Raw genomic sequence first — 14,672 nt, forward strand, 5'->3', positions numbered from 1 at the left:
GTAGTCATCAACTATAGTCAAAAAGTATTTATTTCCATCATATGTTGGTTCTTTGTAGGGACCCTATACATCCATATGAATAAGATTGAAACTATCAGTAGTAAGGCTAGTACTAGAATAAAAAGGTTATCTACATTGTTTAGCACATGGGTATCTATCATACTTTCTGATAATATCTTCTACACTATTCTGCTTTAGTTGAAGCATGGTGGTTAAGGTTTTACTAGTGGTGTGGCCTAGTCTTTTATACCACAAGCTTATATCAGCAGCACTAAAAGATGATGTCCTTTGAGTAGAAAAGTTGACAGCATTAGTTCTCAGGTATTCCTTAGTAGAGTTAAGCAACAAGTATAATCCATTGCATTCTTTACCAATCACTTTCACCTTCCCATTTGAGAGGTCCTGAAAAGTGCAAAAGTTAGGATAAAAAAAAGCAACAAAGTTTAAGTCTTTTGTTGCTTATGACACAGATATCAGATTATACTTGAACTGTGGTAGCACAAATACATTGTTAAATGTGTCTTTCTCAGAAGTGGAACTGGAGCCAATGTGAGTTACCAATGCTTTATCCCCATTAGGTAACTGAACATGTTTTGACTCTGTTGGTTGTCTTATTGATATACTATCAAGCATATTAATGTTAGAGACCATATGATTGATGGCACCAGTGTCAATAATCCAATTTTGGAGGATCTTTGACACTGAGAAGGCTTTGTCGTTAGATATACCTGAGCTGCTAGCAACATGTACAAAGGGTCTTTGTATATCAGCATTGTTAGAATTTAGTTGTGTTTGGTTGATCAGCTGAATAATTTGATCAAGCTAATTCTGTGTGAATGAACAAGGTCTAGTTTGCACCATATTCTTGACTTGAGAGTTAGCAGTTTGTGCTTCTGTATCTTGGTTTTCATTGTGTGTTTCTGAGTACACATTATTGGCAGAGTGTCCACCAGTGCTTGACCCTGACTTGTAGATGTTTGCAGATGCTCCCCCTCTCTTCTTGAACCTTGAATCATTAGGATAGCCAACTAGTTTGTAACAGATAGTTTTAGTATATCCCTTCAGTTTGCAAAACTCGCAGAATAGGCTTTGATTCTTTACGAACTTTGAGCCTGTAGTTCTTAAATACATTGTTGTAGGATCATGAACATGTATTGCAGACATAGAACCAAGAAGTCCTGCAGAGAAAGTCATTGATTTTTGGGATTCATCATTGATGATCATGGCATATGCCTGATTTACTGAAGGTAAAGGTGTCACATGAGGATTTGTCTTCTTGCTTGAAGGTAATTATCATTGAGCCCCATCAAGAACTGATAAAGTTTTTGCCTTTGCAAATGTACCAAGAATTCCCTTGCTTTTCTACAATTGCAACTAGGTAGAGGTACTATTGCCTCAAGTTCTTCCCACAGCTCTTTCATCTTTGTGAAGTATACAACAACACTTATAGTACCCTGCACTAATGTAACAATCTCTTTGTGCAAGTTAAATGTTCTTGACCCATCAATCTTGTCAAATCTTTCTTTGAGATCTTCCTATACTTCATATGTTATAGTCGCATAGACCATGCCTCCTAACAGGGAACTTGAGACAGTGTTCATCAACCAAGACTGCACTACAGCATTACACCTCTCCCACTGATAACCTAACTCTGTACTAAAGGTTTTTTTCTTCCAAGACCCATCAACAAACCCCAACTTGTTTCTCCCTAACAATGCAATTCTCATGGATTTGCTCCAGATAGAGTAGTTTTCAGAATCATTAAGTTGTAGGAAAATCAAAAAAATGCCACTCACATCTGCAGAATGTAGGTAAAGTGGATAATTTTGATCCAAAGCCTGAGTAGTGCTTTTGGTTACAGGTACAACAGCTTCAGTTTTTATTTTTTTTTCAGAAGCAATTGCGAACAACTTCCACTTCTTGAATTACTTTTCAGTTCTTGAAACTTAAGAACATATACTCTTCAACCTTGAGTAAGTTGTATTAGAACCAACAAGATAACTGCAGATATCAAAGCAGTTTCCAACACTATAAATAAGAACAGATTGCAGATAGCAAATTTCAACTTGCAGATTTAAAGAACTGTGAGATTGCAGATTTTTGAATCACTTTGAAGTTAACCAGATCGTATGGATCTAATACCATGTAGAATTATATGATCTAAACGAAAGAATCTCATCAAGAGTACAAAGAATAACAATGTTTCTCTCAGGAAGCTATAGAATCAGAAAGAAAGAAAGAAAGAAAGAAAAAAGAGAGAGTTGATGGGAAGAAGAGAGTGTTATCAGATAGTTTGTAAACATGAATGAGATGAATCAATATCTATCTTGATCATATGGCTACATACACATGAGTTGTCACTATATATAGACAAGTATAGAACCTTCTAGAGTTAACTAATTCTAACTACCTCTTAACTGTCATAACTGATTTTTCATAAAGTTAGTTATGAGTAGTGTTTCTTTTAACTTCAGCTACTTAGTTCCTACTTGAGCTGGAAACCTTAAGCCTTTCTTCTTGTTCATCTCAACAATTTCTCCTCGTTTGATCCTTTGTTGTCAATCTAAATATGACGATCTAGAATATCATATGCTTAACATCACTGAAAATTTTAGATCTAAGTCTTAAAAGGATATTTTTTCGTTGACACAATATTTTTTTTCATTTTAATTAAAATTCTAAAGACAAAATTCAATATTTTTAATAATTCTATAGCTGATGAATGTGGATCACCAAATTTACTCTCTGAATATTTTAGAAAGGTCCAAGAGGATGGTTCTACTCGTCATCAAGATGTTTCGTTTATGAAGAAATACTTGTGCATGGTTATAAATAATAGAGAAAATGGTCTATTACCCCCCAACCTTTAGTCAAAATCTCAACTATACACTCAACCTTTAAAGGGGACCTATTAACCTCCTAAACTTATTTTTACCGAATTTATTACCCCCCAGTTGCTGACCTATCACTGGATGTGACTACACCCGCCCATGGGCGTATCAGTTGACCCTATTTCACTTTAAATTCTTTTTTTTCTGATTTTCACGTCATTATTTTTAATAATATAATAAATATTTTAATTATTATTTTTTTCTTAATGAATTCCAATTGCCATATCATGTCTTCTTCTTCTCTTTTTCAAAACAAAAATTCAAGAACTCATTAATGGAGTTCCTCATCTTCCTCATTAATGAATTTCTCCGAAACTAAGAAATTCTTTTTGCTCCGAAATTGAAACCAAGAAACACTTGAACTAAGGAAACAATAAGATTTCTCTGATTAATGAATTCTTGAATGAAGAAGTTGGGGAACTCCGATTCAAAAAACTTGAAAAAATTCAAGAACTTCGATTTCCTTTCTTTTTGCTCAAGATCGCCATTAATGGCGAGCTCAAAGCTTCAAATTTTCACAATGCCATATATAATTTTCAACATAACCCACGTATAATTTTCAACCCATTTCTTTGATTTTCTCTATCTTTGCTCAAGATCTGCCATTAATGGCGAGCTCAAAGCTTTGAATTTCGACAATGGGGAAGAATTTGTCATTAATGGCGATCTTGAGAAAAAAGAGATGAAATTGGGTTGAAGAACTTCATTAATCCGCCATTTAAGAACTTCATTAATCCGCCATTCAAGAACTTTATTAACCCGTCATTCAAGAATTTCATTAATCCACCATTTGTTTTTTCAAGAATTTTATTTTTGACCCAAGAAGATGAAATTGGTTGAAGAAGAAAACGGAGAAAAATGAAAAATGGAGAAGAAAAAAGTTAAATAATTAATTTTTTTATAGTTAAAAAAAGAAAAAATGATGTGGCAATGATGTGGAAGCGCGTGCATCACACCACATTTCAAATGACTGATTGTCAGTTTTCGGGGGGAGGGGGTAATAATTTCACTTTAAAATAGTTCAGAGGGGTAATAATTCTACTTTAAAATAGTTCGGGGGTAATAAGTCACCTTTAAAGGTTGAGTATGTAGTTGAGATTTTGGATAAAGGTTGGGGGACTTTTGATCATTTTCTCTAAATAATATAAAATGTAATGTCTAAATTTATTTCAAATTGAGAAAAAATAGATTAAGAAAAACTTGTGTTCTATCATTACCTCTCAAAAGATAAAAAAATAACGAGGATCATGAGAGATAGCGCCAGAGCGGGAAGAAATTAAGAGAATTCGTGTACTAATTGTTTCTTTATTCGATTTCAACTATATGTTCTTGGCATTTAAATTTGAACTCTTCAGTAACATTGGTTGATACACTAGATCATGAATTTTAGATTAGCAATAAAAGGATAAAGTAAAAAGTAAATGTAACTGATGACCTCGATATATGTGCATTTGATAGTAGTCCATCAACTAAAAGCAAGGAAAAGTTAAGAGAAATGAGAAGAAAATTTTATTCTTGAATTAATTGATGTTTCACATTTGAAATGACTTTGTTTTATCTTAAATAATGTATATTTGTGCTATAGTAGATGATGAGAAAAAAAGGTGAATCTTGCTAACCTTCCTAGATTTTGTCTGTCAAAATATTGTAAATAAAGAAAAATTATTATATACACGTATCTATCAATAGAAAAATAATTTTATATAGAGAAAAAATATAAAATTACAATTGAATTTGTCCAAACTTTATAAAAAGACGTTTAATTTTGAGGCGATCTATTAGCCCACAAAAATTATATAAATCCTCTTAAATAAATTATTTTGATTGAAATTTTCATCAATCCTGAACTTAAAAAGTGCGAGTGAGCATTCTCCCTTTAATTAAATAATTTAAAAAAATATTTAATAAAAAGGTAGGTTTAACCCTTTAACCCTATGTGAGACCTTTCAAATCCCCACTAATCAGATAGCTCACATTTCTCTCTATCAATTTTTCTCACTTCACTTTTTTTTTTTTCTCGATTGAGCTAAATTTACACAATGTGCGGGAGGAGATTGAGCTAAATTTGAAGCTTTATTGATTAATTTCTTAGAGAAAATAACTATTAAATAAAAAATTAAAGATTTTACAGATTAGGATTTTTCGCATTAAAGTAGTTTCTCACTTCTGATGATTTTTTGCATTTGTGACTTTTTGGAGAAAAATATATTTGTAGAAATTATTTTAGTGAAAATCGTGTTATTATGAATTTATTAAGTTATTTTATACTAATTATTTGATACTAGTTACTGTAGAATTTTGTAGAGCTATTAAATGATATTTGTACGGGTGCATATGTTGTTACTATTAGGGTATTGTTGCAATACATATAGTTGCTACTATATTTTTTGGGGACGGAAGAGGGAGGGAGGGAGGGAGGGAGGAGAAGGAGGGTTGTTGGTGAAAACAGATGAGTAGATTAATGTTGGTGAAAAAGATCCAGACATAGAGTACGATGAGACAAATATTGGTATTAGGGATAACCTAATTGAAAAGTTAGGAGGTGATGAACCTTACTATTTAAATAATGAAGCTTCAACTTTGAATTAGATGATGATGCAGGTTGAAAAGATGATGAAGAGATTGATCAGCTAACATAAACTTGTAAGAAGGAAGAACAAAAAAATAGAATTATTTTTTATGAAATTTCTGAAAAATTATTTGAAAATTAAAATTAATTTTTTTCAAGTGTAAAGAAATTCCGGCTAGCAGCAACCGGATATCTAATTTAAGAAAATATTCAAATATAAAAGTATGTGAATGAGTCTAGCAAAGTTAAAGTAAGGTATTGTAAAAAAATTTGTCCTTGATTATTGTGTGCTAGAAAGGATAAGATCAGTAAAAATTTTATTGTTAAAAAATACAATTCTATTCATATTTGTTTGACGTCAACTTTTAACTACTTTTACAACTCAAAATTTCTTACAAGTAAGTACAAAGACAAAATAAATCAACAATCAAATATCAAGATTATCCAGTTATAGAAGATTACTAGAAAGGAGTTGGATATTCATGTTGGTAGAACAAATGTGAGAAGAGCTAGGTTTAGAGTGCTACAAGAAATTATTGGTGATCATGTTGTGGAGTATGATGAAAATTTTGATTTCAGAAATAATATTTTGAGACTAATTCAAATAACACGTGTTGTTAAGGTTGGAGATGCTTATGAGACTGAACAATTAATTTTTGAAGAATTTTATGTGTGTTTTCATGATATAAAGGAATCATTCTTTGGAGGTTCTAGAAGGTTAATTGATTTGAATAATTATTTTCTCAAAAGTGTGTATAAAGATCAATTATTGATGGCTGTTTGTAGAGATGAAAACAATCAAATGCTACCTATTGCTTGGGTAGTTGTTGAGGTTGGGAATTAATTTACATGGAGATGATTTCTTGAACTACTAAGAAATGATCTTGAGCTTGAATAAGGTCATTGATTAAGCATCATAATTGATATGTAAAAGGTATTACTCTATTTTTAACAAGTGTCTGCTATTTTTTTCTTTAATTCTGTAGATTAATATGTTATTCTGTTTTGTTAGAGACTGAAAATTATTGTGAAAGAGATTTGTGAGTGAATAACAAAATGTGTAAGAAAAGTTCTTGATATTTAGTGTAAAATTTTGAATGAAATAGAAAGAAGAAGAGTATTTGAAGGATTGAAAAATTCACATTTGAAACTTAATTGAAGGAGAATATAAAATAGATGAAGTTGTTGGAAAGGGATTGTTTGAATGATCTTTTGTGGTATAATTTGAAGATAAGGTGCAAAAGATACTTTGAAGAGCATTGCAAATGTGATGTTGTGAATAAAAATACGTAAAACAGTTTTAATGCATGGATACTATAACATTACAATACGTTAAATAAATTTAATGCATGCATATTGCTTGCAAGGTTCAATACAATCATCACAATGCTTAAGGAGAGTAGGGTGAAAATGATGAAAAAAAATTAATGAGTTGAGATAGTTTTTAAATATTTGGATCACTGATATTTCTCTCATGACTTTGAAGATTCTTCAAAAAAATATTGACAAGTCAATACAGTATAATTTGTCTTGCAATGAAAAAAGGAGCTTTGAAATTGCACACAGAAGTTTCACACATATTATAAATGTTTTTAATAGGAGTTGCAATTGTAGAACTTGATAGTTTAGCGACATTCCTTATCCTCATGATGTTGTTTTCCTTCACCACTAAAAATATGAGACCATTAATTTTATTAATAGCTTCTATCACAAGAATACCTAGATGAATAACATAAAAATATGGCCAACATCAAATAATTCTACTGTAAAACCACCAAAGGTCAAGAGGCTTCCTGAAATATCAAGCAAAATTAGAAAAAAAAAAGAGGCTAATAAATGTAAAAAAACTAAAAAAAAAATTAGCAAATATAGTGTTGTTATGACTTGTAGCAAAGATGGCACAAAAGAATATCTTATAATAGATCAATCTAGTACAATGCCAATCAGCTGAAACATCTTCTCATGCACATGTATTTTTTTATTTATTATCTAATGTACAGTTTGTTAAGTATAAAAATTAATATTTTAGAACATAGGATGAAGCTTTTAGTGATAGAGGAAGAGACAGAGCAAAGGATAGTAGTTCAAGTCACTCAGCTGAAACATCTTATCAGATGGATATATATTTATTTATTTGTCATTAACCAAATTATTTAAGTATTTGTACTAGTATGTCAATAATCAAGTAACCACAAACATTGCAAATGACAGAGAAAGAGGTAGAGAAAAGAAAAAATACTCAGAAAAATACCTGAACTTTGACCGAATTTTCAGTTGAGCATACTGAACTTTGCGGGGGTCCTATTACTCCCCCCACCCCCGACTTTTCTTTTTGGTATTTTAATGGCATATATCTTTCTACTTGGACCATTGCGTGTAATTCACGCACATTGGGCACGTGAAAGTGTTAAAAATCGTTAAAAAACTTTTTTTTGGTCAAACAACCCCTCAATTTTCTATTTTTTTATAATTTTATGTTTTTTATTTATTTTTTCATTTCTATCTTCTTTCTCTTCTCTCTACTTTCTTTTTCTCTTCAATGGTGCTCTATTGTTAAATTAGAATTGAATTGAACACAATTTCATCACACACACACACACCCAAAATTAAATGTACCAACTTTCCACCACATACAGCTTGATTAGCCCCTTTACCACTAACCAATGTTTCACTTGTTTTGGCTGAAATTATTTCACCTTTTTTTGATAATCTATCAAGTTCCACATATATGTCTGCATCGGTTGATCCAACCACTATTAATGGTGGCTTTGATTCTTTCAATATTAGGTGATTTGGATTCTCTGAAGAAAAACAAGATATGAGTTTCACTTTTCTTGAAAAATTCTTGCTATTTTTTCATTAAATTTAACTTGGGGAGTGTAAAGATTGAAACTTTCTAAGTTTTTGAGGTTGTTTTGGGATGTTGGATGCTAATGTTTTGATTGTAATGGTATTGTTAGACCTCTCATGTTGTCTTCTACACTGTTCCTATTTTCTTGTTATTGAAAATTTTCGTCTTATTTTTTAGTCATTGTTGTTTGAGTTATTGATGGAGATGGGCAGATGGCACATGTGTGATAAAAATATTACTATTTTATTGTGGATTTTGAAGAATAAGAATGCAGAAGAAATTAAATGTTCATTAAATTTCTAATTCATAATGAAAAAGAAAATAAGAATAGAGAATGGAGAAGAACTTAAATAAAAATTATTTTTAAATAAAAAATACACCTGTCAATATGAGATTGGCGCCTGTATTACCATTTCTACTTTAAAACTAGAAATAACATTTTGGGTGGAATTAATTCCATTTTAAAAAAATTTAGGAGGGTAATAGGATCCCCGCAAAGTTCAGTATGCTCAACTGAAAATCTGATCAAAGTTCAGGTATTTTTTTGAGTATTTTTCCTAGAGAAAAAGATAACATTTCAAGTATTTTAAGTCAATCAAATGAAACTTCTACACAAACATAAATAATTTATGTATTTATTTTGAGAAAATATAAATATACTAATTTGAGTCTCAATAAATAGATTTGTATAAGTTGTAGAGGAAGAAGAATATCTAAAGGAAGAGACAGTAACAGAGGAAGAGGGATGACTCAATAAAGACATGTGAATTAAGGCATAAATAGAGGAAGATGACTGACTCAGGAAAGCAAAACCTATTTTGATAATGGAAGGGGCATAAAAAGGGGAATGCCTTCTCAAAAACAAGAACACCAGGACACAAGGGAAGGACATATAAGACCTTTTAAAAGACCAAGAAGAATAGGTATTAAAATATACCAAGTTGAAGGTGATTTTACTATTGTTAGTGTAAGTAGTGTGTATAATTTTACTTGATTTAATTTTATTTATTTTCTTTTAATTTTTATAATTTATTTGTACAACCTATATTGACAAGTAGAAGAGTCATTACCACTGATATAAAGTTGATAAAGAGATCTGATTTAGTAACTGATGATATTGGCTACACTCTAAGACAAGAATTTAAATGAAAAGGAAAGTCAGCCATTACGAATAGCAAACTAGAAAGAATGAGGAAGTGAAAAGATTATTTAAACTAGGTCTACAGCTGCTATCAATGCTCAAAGCAAAATCAGTTTAAATAGGAAACTCATGTGCCATTAAAGTGGGGCATCTTACTGATGTGATGTGTTTAGCATATTTTGGAGGTGATGTTGTCGAAATTGTCTCAAACAATTATTTTTTGTATATTTTGGTGTTGTTGTCGATACCATTTAGATCTTGTTATTTTGTAGGAATTAAACACTATTTTGAAAACTTTTTTCTATTAGGTACCATAAGGTATTTAGCTATGTTTTATTAGGTACCAAACAAAATAAGGTCAAACTTTAGTTGTAATTCAAATTGAAATAATGATTATGTTGGAATGAAGTTGTAACGCTATGAAAATGGGTTTTAAGATGTCACACGGTGCTCAAGACTACGAGTAGTATCAAGCTAATCCTGTAAGACTTCTACTAGATCTGGAATTCATAATAAGATAAACTAATCAAGCAACAATATTGAATTATATCAAAACTGAACTAAACTCAAGTGAATATACTATCTGAACAACCAATACTAAAGATCTGAAGAATAGTTAGCAGTCCGACAAACCTCTACTACTAAGAACTAGAGAGACGTTGGGACAAACTCCCAACTAACTGAGACTAAACTAAAATCAAATCAAATATTACGAGGAAGGAAATTTGGATAAATGGGCCCTCGAACCAAGAGGACTCACTAACTATCGGAATGTAGATAGAGATGCCCGAAATCACTCACGCTACTGAGACTGAGCACCTGAAGTTACATTATTAAATAATGTAGCACATAGATATTTATGTGGATCAGTACTTTGAGGATGTACAAAGAATGTGAGGGTGAGTGCATAAGTAAAAGCAGTGTCTCTATGTTATCAAACTTATAAAATATGCATGATAAATGAAATGACTCACACGGGCTTGAGTAACTGAAAACTAAAACTCATAAATCATGAATAATAAAACATACTGTGTAAATCTGGTGAGCCATCACAAGTAATTCTAAAAACTGAACTGTTATTCTGCTATTCTTTTCCATTAGGCTGTAGGGAATTTCTTTTAAAATCTGTTTTGTAAAGTTGTCAAATTGTATGAAGGTTCTCTCAAAAGCTATTTTATTATTATTACTAGTAGAGAGGTTCTCCTAACCGACATACACTATGTGAGCTATCATAATGTCCAACATCTAGTTCTTCTAAGGGAAAAACCTCACATTAGGAAAAGGTGTCAAACTCTTGCCAAGGAGTATAACATGAGCTAAGTGATCACATCTGTAACTGTCATCTATATAGAAATAGAATTAACTGAATCTGTACCTACATTGGCTCGTAGTTCTAGAAAAGTAGGATGTGCTAAACGCATACTTCCCGCTCGGTGTTAAATACTATTCCCTTTAATCTGTATTCTCATTCTGTAGGAAAATCCACTTTAAACTTAGTATAAGGGTTCATGATGAAACCAATTGTATATTTATTTATTTTAAACTGTAACTAAAATTATAAAGTGAATTCCATATCTAGCTAAGACCAAAAGGCCATATATTGATCAAAATCTAAAAATAAACTAATCATAGGATGCCCAAAGCATAATCATTTTTGAAATATCAATGTTCAAACTAGGTCTTAGTAACCCATGCATTAAATTCATGTCAAAATTTCATGATGTTCATGCTTGATAATGAAAGCATTGATAATTCAATTCTAAATCTAAAAAATTACGTCATACATATAAAAATACGAGAATAGATATGCAAATGAACATCTAATTCACTTGAAACATCATAATCTTCAAATAACATTATTTGGATATGAACCCTAATTCGAAATTCATGTATATTCATGTAAAAATATAATTAAAATAAGTTTTGGGCACAAGGGTGAAAGGATTACCCTTGTCCATAAACTCCACATACCTTAATTGATGAACAAATGAAGAAACTTGAACTTTGAGTTCCTATTTGTGCTCTTGAAGATTGATTCTTGAGTATCTTAAATTGGAAATCTAGAATTTTGGGTTTCTTTGGAAAAAGAATGGTGGAATTGAGATTTCTTGGGGATTAAGTTTTGAGGTTCTAGGGTTTCTTTGAGAGATAATATATTAAAAGTATGCATAAAGTGCTTTGAATGGGCATAATTTCTTGTTTTTCATGAATTGGGGGCTTGGGAAGTGACTAGGTTGTCCTTTGTAAGAATTTACTCAGAGCTAGAAATCTCGAATTTGGGACCCACTGCGATGTGGTGCTTATCATGGTGGCATACTGGATAAGGGACAATCCTAGTTTTGGCCCTTGGAGCGATGTGGTGAAATCGCGTTGCATCACTGGACAAGGACGAGTATCATTTTGCATTCCACTGCGACTCGATGCCTGTCCCATTGAGGATTTTGGCACGATACAGGCTTATTATAGTGTTCTACTGGAAAGGGAAGAATGCAAATTTGGGCATCACTATGACGTGGGCTAATCACAGTGCTTCACTAAAAAGTGGACAATTGCGAACTAAAACTTCACTGCGACGCAGTACTATCGCGGTATCTTACTGCTTCTCACTAAAAGCATCATAACTTCTCAACCGAGTATCGAATTAAGGTGAAATTTCTATCGTTGAAAAACTAATTCAATTATCTACCCATTGGCGGGTCTAGATCTGCAAATTATATATATATCTAGAGTTACACACTTTTGAAGTTGACCCTTGACACACTAAGAGCCAAACGAGATTAAGAAAAGTATGGGGTATTACAATATCTCCCCCTTGGAAACATTCGTCCTCGAATAAGACTAGTTAAGCTGAGATAATAAAGAAATGAGGCTATAAACTGACATGCACAACTGAAGAATGACTAAACTAATTTACAATTGCAAGAACTATCAAATGAACGACTATGCAAAGCTGAAATTTGGGATGAAAAGAGATAATCTAAGGAAACTTGTTACCTTGAGCTGAATCTGAATCTGCAGTGAAAAGATGAGGGTACTTGGTTCGCATGTCTGGTTTTTCTTCCCAAGTGTCTCCCTCAATGGATTTATTCCACCAAAGAACTTTGACCAAGGGAACTTCTTTGTTCCTTAGTCTACGAATCTGGCGATCAAGGACCTTGACTGGAATCTTTTCATAAGAGAGGCTATCATGAATATCTATGATTTCTAAGGGTACTACAACCACTGGATCACAAATACACTTCTTAACAAGGAAACATGGAACAGAGGTGAATAGATGAGAAGTCTGTAGGCAACTCAAGCTAATATACCACCTTCCCAACACGGCTCAATATCCTATAGGGGCCAACATAGTAGGGACTAAGCTTCCCCTTTCTACCAAATCTTTTCACCCCTTTCATGGGTGAAACCTTCAAATACACTAAGTCATCAACTTCATACTCAAGATCTCTTCTCCTCACATCTTCATACGATTTCTGATGAATCTGATCTATTTTCAAACTTTCTCGATTAAATTATACTTTCTCCACAGCTTCTAACACCACGTCTGGCCCTATCAATGTGGCCTTACCCACTTCGAACCAACCTATTGGCGACCTATATCTAGTCCCATAAAGAGCCTCAAACGGGGCCATCTGAATGTTAGTGCGATAACTGTTATTGTAGGTGAACTCAATCAACGGCAAATGCTCATCCCAACTACCCTTAAAATCAAGTACACATGCCCTCAACATATGGTCCTCTTTGTCTGACTATCTGTCTGAGGATGAAAAATGAGCTAAGACGAACTTGGGTACAAAGACCCTTCTGTAAGGCTTTCCAAAAGTGAGAGGTAAACTGAGTCCCCTATCTGAAATGATAGATGAAGGCCCTCCTTGCAATCTGCCCAACTATGTAATATACAACTTAGCATAATCTTCAGCTGAGTAAGTCATATGAACTAGCAGGAAATGGGCTAATTTAGTCAACCTATCTACAATAACCCAAATTGAATCATGTTGATGTCGCGAATGGGATAACTCGATTACAAAATCTATGTTCACCTCTTCCCACTTCTAAGTAGGAATACTAAACTCTTGCAAAGTGCCATCAGGCCTCTGGTGCTCTTCCTTAACCAGTTGACAAACTGAACACTTAGCTATGAACTCTGCAATATCTTTATTCACACCTCTCCACCAATAGATTTCCCACAAATCTTGGTATATCTTAGAAGCACCACGGTGAATGGAGTAACGTGTACCATGCGCTTCAGCCATAATCCATTGTCTTAAAACATCAATGCACGACACACATAATCTACTATGGTATGTCAACACACCATTTCCCCCTTTGGAGAAAACCACTACCTTTTGGTCTCTGACCGACTCTTTTAACTTAACTACAATAGGATCCTGATCTTGTTTCTCCTATACCTCAGAAACTAGGGAAGATTCTGCACTACTCTAAACCCAAACACTACCCTTAGCTGAATCAACTAAACGAATACCAAATCTAGCTAATTGATGAACTTCTCAAAGTAACCCCTTCTTATCACTCCCCACATGAGCAACACTACCCATAGACTGTCTACTAAGGGCATTTGCCACAACATTCGCCTTGCCCAGATGATATAAAACACTCATGTTGTAATCCTTCAACAAGTCTAACCAGCTTCTCTGATGGAGATTCAACTCTCTCTACGTAAACACATACTACAAACTTTTGTGGTTCGTAAACACACCAATATGTACCCCATGAAGATAGTGCCTCCAGATTTTCAAAGCAAACACAACAACAGCTAATTTAAGATCATTAGTAGGATAGTTTTTTTTATGAGGCTTAGGTTTTCTAGAGGCATAGGCTATGACCTTCCCTCTCTGCATCAAAACAAAACCCAAACCAACTCTAGAGCAATCATAATATAAAACAAACCCATCTAAACCATCAGGTAATGCTAAGATTGGGGCTAAAGTAAGTAGAGTCTTCAACTACTAAAAACTCTTCTCACAAGAATCTGACCACTGAAATTTAACTTTTTTCTGAGTCAATCTGGTCATGTGAGATGCAATAGACAAAAATACCTTAATAAACCGGCTATAATAGCCAGCTAAACCCAAGAAACTTCTGATGTCTAAGGGAGAAATAGTTCTAGGCTAGTTTTTCACTACTTCGGTCTTTTGGGATCAACTCTAATGCCATCACCAAAAATAATATGATCAAGAAAAGCTACTGACCTTAGCCAAA

The sequence above is a fragment of the Capsicum annuum genome, chromosome 10 (genome assembly GCF_002878395.1).
Source record: "Capsicum annuum cultivar UCD-10X-F1 chromosome 10, UCD10Xv1.1, whole genome shotgun sequence".
In the NCBI taxonomy this organism is placed as follows: domain Eukaryota; kingdom Viridiplantae; phylum Streptophyta; class Magnoliopsida; order Solanales; family Solanaceae; genus Capsicum; species Capsicum annuum.